This window comes from Gossypium hirsutum, chromosome D12 (assembly GCF_007990345.1).
Source record: "Gossypium hirsutum isolate 1008001.06 chromosome D12, Gossypium_hirsutum_v2.1, whole genome shotgun sequence".
NCBI classification, from domain to species: domain Eukaryota; kingdom Viridiplantae; phylum Streptophyta; class Magnoliopsida; order Malvales; family Malvaceae; genus Gossypium; species Gossypium hirsutum.
In genome coordinates, this window is record NC_053448.1 from 20,580,205 (window position 1) to 20,587,728 (window position 7,524).

At 35.8% G+C, this 7,524-nt stretch overlaps 1 non-coding gene across 1 annotated transcript; it reads right to left on the reverse strand.

Moving 5' to 3' along the window:
* Nucleotides 1-254: 254 nt before the first annotated feature.
* On the reverse strand, nucleotides 255-361 carry LOC121224716 (small nucleolar RNA R71). The gene has a single exon (XR_005922461.1). It is a non-coding gene; the product is annotated as a small nucleolar RNA R71 (small nucleolar RNA).
* Between the last annotated feature and the right edge of the window lie 7,163 nt (nucleotides 362-7,524).

The window sequence follows — 7,524 nt, forward strand, 5'->3', positions numbered from 1 at the left end:
GTTTCAAATGAAACAAACAGTAGGACAGTTTGGTGGATTACCTACTGAAGATCCTCGACTACATTTAAGACTTTTTTTGGAGGTCTATGATTCATTCTAGCAGCAGGGTGTTCCTGAAGATGCCCTAAGACTCAAGCTATTTCCTTACACATTGTGAGATCATTCTAGAGCATGATTGAACACTTTACCATTAGGAATGGTAGCATCTTGGTCAAAGGTTTTTGTTGCGCTACAATCCTCCAAAAATGAGTGTCAAACTGAGGAACGATATTACATCTTTTTGGTAAACTAAATTTGAGACATTGTATGAAGCTTGGGAGCGATTCAAGGAATTGAGTAGAAAATGCCCGATGCATGGTTTCCAACATTGGACGCAAATGGAAATGTTTTATAATGGACTGAATGCACATACACAAATGGTAGTTGGTGCATCTGCTAATGGGACTTTGTTAGATAAATCGTATAATTAGGCATATAAAATTCTGGAAAGGATAGCTAACAATTATTATTAATATCCAACTACATGAGTGGGTACTGGCAGAAGAGTTGTTTGAGCTGTGGAGCTTGATGAGATCACTTCCTTAACAGCTCAAGTATCATCCTTAACTTATATGATCAAAATATTGAAGAGACTAGTTGTAGTGCAAGAAATGAAAGTAGCAGAGTTGACATGTGTTTATTATGGAGAAAAGCATGTTTTTTTATTAATGCCCATCGAACCCAGCTTCAGTATGTTACATGGGAAATTTCAATCGAAACAATAACCCATATTCCCATACATACAATCCAGGATGGAAACAACATCCTAATTTTAGTTGGAGTAATCAAGGAGTGGGAAATTCCAGTAATGTTGTTCGATAGAATGTCACAAGTACACCACCTGGATACAATCAACCTATGCCACGACAAAATGTTCAACAAAGTTCACCATCATCTTAATCTATGGAAGCTCTCTTGAAGGAATACATAGCCAAGATCAATGTTGTAATACAGAGTCAAGCTGCAACTTTAAGGGCTTTAGAAAACCAAGTGGGACAAATTGCCAATGCGTTAAGCTCAAGACAGCAAGGAGTATTGCCAAGTAATACTAAAAATTCAATATCTCAAGAGTAGGAATATTGCAAGGCCATTACACTCAGAAGTGGTACTCAACTATTAGGAGTTATTGATGATGCCGATGTTGAAGAAGATAACTTATATTTCACACATAAGATGAATTCAGAACCAGTGGTGGAGCAATCTACAATTGAGAAGAGCAAAAAAAATTCAAGTCGAATCAACTCATGTTTCGAATAAGAATGTCACGACAAAATAACCTCAACAAGTTGAAGGAAGGCTGTCGCCACCTTTCAGCGATTTCAAAAGTCTAAGCAAGATTTTCAATTCAAAAGATTCTTGGATGTCCTGAAGCAACTTCATATCAACATACCAATAGTGGAAGCATTGGAGCAAATGTCCAATTACGTAAATTTCATGAAGGACATATTGTCGAAGAAGCGCAGACTACGGGAATTTGAAATTGTTGCTCTCACTGAAGGGTGCACAATAATGTTGATTAACAAATTGCCACCGAAATTGAAGGACCCAGGGAGTTTTACTATTCCTTGCTCAATGGAAATCATTATTTAGGCAACGCATTATGTGATTTAGGTGCAAACATAAATTTAATGCCTATGTCTATTTTTAGGATCTTGGGAATTGGGAAGGCGATTCCTAAAACTGTAACACTGCAGCTAGGTGATCATTCTTATACACAGAAGGTAAAATTAAATATGTGTTGGTAAGAGTTGAAAATTTTATTTTTCTAGCAGATTTTATTATTCTGGAATGTGAAGCTGATAACGAGGTACCAATTATTCCTAGAAGACCTTTTCTAGCCACTGGTAAAACATTAATTGAAGTATAGAAAGGTGAATTAACAATGAGAGTTAATGACCAGCAAATAACCTTTAATATTTTTGATGTCATGAAGTGTGCAGATACAGATGAAGATTGTCACACCATTGGGATTATTGGCATACTAGTGAAGGAAGAATTGGCAGAATTTTATTACAACAATTTTGATAATGAAGCTAACTTAGTTGAGTTGAATGAAGAAGAACTAATTGAAGAACTTAGTGAACTGATGGAGGTTAATCAACTTGAAAATGGAACAATGAGGAGTTTTGAATCTTTAAATTTATCAGAGCATTCTTTTAAACCTCCTCGACCTTCTATAAAGGACCCTCTTACTTTGTATTTGAAGCCTTTGCCATTACATTTGAAATATGCCTACTTAGAAGACAACAGCACATTGCCAGTAGTTATCTCTACAGAATTAACATCTGATCAAGAGGCTCAATCTTTAGAAGTTTTAAAGAAATTTAAGAAGGCGCTGGGGTGGACAACCGTGGATATTAAGGGAATCCATCCAGGAATTTGCATACATAAGATTTTACTGGAGGATTTCCATGAAAATTCTATCGAGTAATAGAGAAGACTAAACCCCATTCTGAAGGAAGTCGTTAAAAAAGAGATTATCAAATGGCTTGATGCTGGAATAATCTATTTTATTTCTGATAGCCCTGTTCAATGTGTACCTAAGAAAAGGGGTGTTACTGTGGTTAGCAATGACAAAAACAAGCTTATTCCAACTCATAATGTCACGGGATGAAGAGTTTGCATGGATTATCGAAAGCTCAACAAAGAAACCATGAAGAACCATTTTCCTTTTCCATTCATTGATCAAATGTTAGATAGATTAGTGGGAAAAGCCTTTTATTACTTTTTGGATGGTTATTCGAGGTATAACCAGATTGCCATAGCTTCTACTGACCAAGAATAGACTACGTTCACATGTCCATATGGAATCCTCACTTTCAAATGAATGTTGTTTGGATTGTGCAATGTCCCTACAACATTTCAACGTTGCATGATGGAAATATTTTCGGACATGGTGGAGAAATTTTTGGAAGTTTTTATTGATGAATTCTCAATGTTTGGCGATACTTTTGAAGGTTGTTTAAAAAACTTAGAGTTCTTTATCTGTGTGAAGAGACTAACCTTGTTCTGAATTGGAAAAATGTCATTTCATGGTCTGTGAAGGCATTGTTCTGGGACATAAAACTTCACAGGAAGGGATTGTCGTAGACAAAGCGAAAATTAAGGTTATTGAAAAATTGCCACCACCTACTATAGTTAAAGGTATTCAAAGTTTCCTTGGCCATGCAGGATTTTATAAATGATTTATTAAAGATTTTTAGAAGATATCCAAACCCCTGTGTGTATTTTTAGAACATAATAGAGCTTTCAAGTTTGATAAACCTTATGTGCAAGCATTTGAGGAATTGAAAAAGCAATAGATAACAGCACCGGTTGTCATAGCACCGGACTAGACATTACCTTATGAACTTATGTATGATGCCAGTGATTTCGCTGTAGGAGCAGTGCTTGGACAAAGGAAGGATAAAGTGTTTCATGCCATTTACTATGAAAGTCGGACGCTGACAGATACGCAGTTGAACTACACCGCTACTGAGAAAGAATTATTGGCTGTGGTATTTGCATTCGACAAATTCAGATCCTATTTAGTTGGCACCAAAGTTACAATTTATACGCATCATTTTGCGATTAAGTATTTGGTGACCAAGAAAGACATCAAGACAGGATTAATTCAATGGATATTGCTGCTACAGGAATTTAATCTAGAAATTTGAGATAGGAAAGGCATAGAGAATCAATTGGTTGATCACTGGTCGAGGCTTGAAGCAGGAAATGAATACGGAAATATTCAAATCATTAAGGAGGATTTTCCAGATGAGCAACTGCTGGTTGCCACGGCATTACCTTGGTATGTCTATATTATCAATATCTTAGTAAGTGGATTGCTGCCATCTATGCTCAACAGTCAAAGATAAAGAAAATTTCTCCATGATGCTAAGCAATATTATTGGGATGAGCCATTTTTATTCAAACATTGTGTAGATCAAATAATTTGAAAGTGTGTTCTGGATGACGAGATTCATAGTATTTTACACCACTGTCATTCAGCACCATATGGAGGACACTTTGGGGGAACTCAAACTGCTAAAAAAGTTCTCCAATCTAGCTTTTATTGGCCAAGCATGTTTAAAGATGCACATGAATTTTGTCAACCTTGCGATCGTTGTCAAGGAACTAGGAACTTATCAAAGAGGTATGTAATGCCATTACAAAACATTCTAGAAGTCGAATTGTTTGACATATGGGGAATCAACTTTATAGGTTCATTTCCACTCTCGTGGGGCAATATATACATCATTGTAGTTGTAGATTACATCTCCAAGTGGGTTGAAGCTGTCACTCTCCCTACGAATGATGCTAAATCAATACTAAAGTTTCTACATAAGAATATTTTCACCAAGTTTGGTACTCTTCATGCTTTGATTAGTGATGAAGGTTCTCATTTTGATTGCAAAATAGTTGCTACTGCCTTGAATAGGTATGGTGTTAAACATAAAACTGCCATGACATATCATCCCCGCACAAATGGACAAGCTGAAGTCTCTAATAGAAAGATTAAGCAAATTTTGGAGAAAGTAGTCACAAAGATTGGTCATCCAGATTGGATGAAGCTTTGTGGCAGATCGTACTACCTTCAAGACACCACTTGGAATGTCGCCTTTCAAGGTCGTCTATGGGAAGCCTTGCCATTTGCATGTTAAACTTGAACATAAGGCATTTTGGGCAATTAAGAAATTGAACATCGATTGGATTAATGCTGGAAATAATTGACTACTGGTGTTGAATTAGATGGGGGAATTTAGAGTTCAAGCTTATGAGAATGCCAAACTATACAAAGAAAAGACAAAGCGATGGCAAGATAAGAAGAGTTTGCCACAGCAATTTGAACCTAGACAACAAGTGTTGTTGTTCAATTCTAGGTTTAAATTGTCTCCTAAAAAATTAAAGTCTCGTTGATCTTCCCATTCGAGATAGTGCATGTTTACCTTTATTGAGCTGTAGAAGTCAAAGATGGCAAGACTGGTTTTAACTTCAAAGTCAATGGCCAACATTTGAAGCATTATTGGGGAGCTCCCATACTTCGTGATAAACATTTCATTGCTCTTCGAACTGCGTAGTGTTTTCTTTTGCTTGGTTTTAGTTAATTATTTGTTTTTGATTTCCTTCTTTTCTTGGTTTAATTAATTTTTATTTCTTTCTTTTGTTGCAAGTAGATTTTGGCCCAGGCTTTGTAATAGTTTACCCACCTAGCATACTTGCGAATATTTTAACTAAATTTTTATATTATTCTTTCTTTTCCAACCTAATTCTTACTTTATCGTGTCAGGCCATAATTTTAAGCTAATATTATCCCCACGTCACTGCTATATTCTCTCTCATTTTTACCCTAGTCGGTTCATTTTCTTTCTCTAAGTTATTTTTAGTTTATTCTTTTTCACCATTTTCAATTTTTCCTCCATAACTGTAAAGGTCTTAACTTTTTCTTTTTACAATTACTATTTCTTCTCAAATGGCTCGACATATGCCATCTCCATCAACCTCTATGCCTCCGAGAACATTTTTTTAGTAAAGCCGCTAGAGAAAAGTACAACAGGAACACATCAAAGCGACTCTTTTGCATGGAAAAAGGCTTTCTTTTTCAAGACACAACCTTTATGGGATGCACTGAAGCAATTTCTTTCGTAGTAGAGAAACATGGATGGCAACTCTTTTGCCTTCATCCTAACGAAGTTCTCACGAAAGTTGTAAAGGAATTTTATGCCCATTTAACCTCTCCAGATAATGCTTTCATCTATGTACGCGGTGCTTTGGTGTTATTCGATGAATACTCCATCAACGCACAATATGGTTTACCTAAAGGCCCTGATGAACATTCTCAATTTTTCAAAAAAATAACAGTAGAAGGACTCAATCAAGTTCTTGCGGATTTATGTGTAGAAGGGACCAAATGGATAGTTTCTTGGAATGACTGCTACACCATCGATCATGTTTCTTTGAAACCTCATTATAGGGTATGGTACCATTTTCTTAAATCTTGACTTAACCATTCAACTCATAACTCTACTATTTCAAAGGAACATATGTTGTTACTGCACTCTATTATGACTGGAAGAAAGATAAATGTTGGAAAAGTTATGTTTAGAGAATTTCATCACTGTGCATAAAAGAATGCAAGCACCCTAAACTTTTTATATTTTATTACTGCACTTTGTTAAAAGGTTAATGTCCCTATCCAAGCAAATGAGGAAAAAATCCTTAACAAATGAGCCATCACCAAACAGATTGCCATGAAATTTTTAGGGGAAGAAGTGCCACGGCATCCTAGCTCTACATCAACATCTTCTCCACCTACTGGTACCCATGCCACTCCATCCACATCTCATAATGATTTCCAGCAACAAGTGCTCAGTACTCTTTAGATGTTGAAACAACAGTTTCGTTTGATACAGAAGCAACAACTGAGGACAAGTACTAATCTAAGAAGGGGTCAAGAAGAAATGGCTTTCTTTTGGGGCTATGTCAGAAGGAGGGATAATGCCATCAAGAAATCTCTTCAGAAAAATTTTACCAGGCCCATGCTGACATTCCTTACTTTTCCCAAAAATTTGTTATCAGATCTAGAGGATGAAGATGAGGAGGAAGTCGAAGTCACTATGACGGACACTACCACACATCCATCCACTGCAGAATAGAAGAACAAAGAAACAGAGGGAGAGGAAGAGAAAATAGAAACGGTGAACATTGACTCAGATAAGGAAGGAGATAAAATGAATCAAACTTCTGCACCACAGGAACCTGCTACTGTACCTTAAACCACTGCACCCATATCGGAGCAAGATCGTGAGATTAATCAACTGATTGATGATATCATGAAATGAGATGATGATGATGATGATTATGATGATGATGATGATGATGATGTGCTGATCAATCAGCTGAAACGAAAGTAGCACTACAGTCACGTTGCTAGGAAATCCACCCGACCCAACTAAAGTAATACAAATCCTTTCCAAGTTTTTGTTTTTATTTTTCATTTGCATCTTTTTTTCATTTTTACATGTGTTTTTCATGCATTCATAATTGTTTTTATTTCATTTTCTACATATCTATTTGTTTTTGCATATGTGAAATTGTGTGTCTGATCATGTAATAAAGACAATGCATCCTTTAGGTTTGGGGGTGTATTGCACATATTGCATGCATGAGATATTTTGTTTAAGCATTAGATCATTTTGTTACTCATTTTTCCATGACATACAAATGCTAAATGACTATTAGACCATGAGAAGTATTTTTTTATCTATGATGTTCGATGAGGATAATAACTCTTCAAATTGTGAAAATTATGATAATTCATTAGGTATGTTTAGCTTAAGATAGTCTTGTGAAAATTGATGCCTAAAAGTAGAATGACCTAAGTATAATCGCAATTAGTCTATAGTAGGGTTCATTTAATATACTCAGAAGTCTTGAAACTAAGATCAGTAAATTAGCATTGTGTAATAATAAATACCACGGCAAAGCTGAGGGTAAATGAATAAA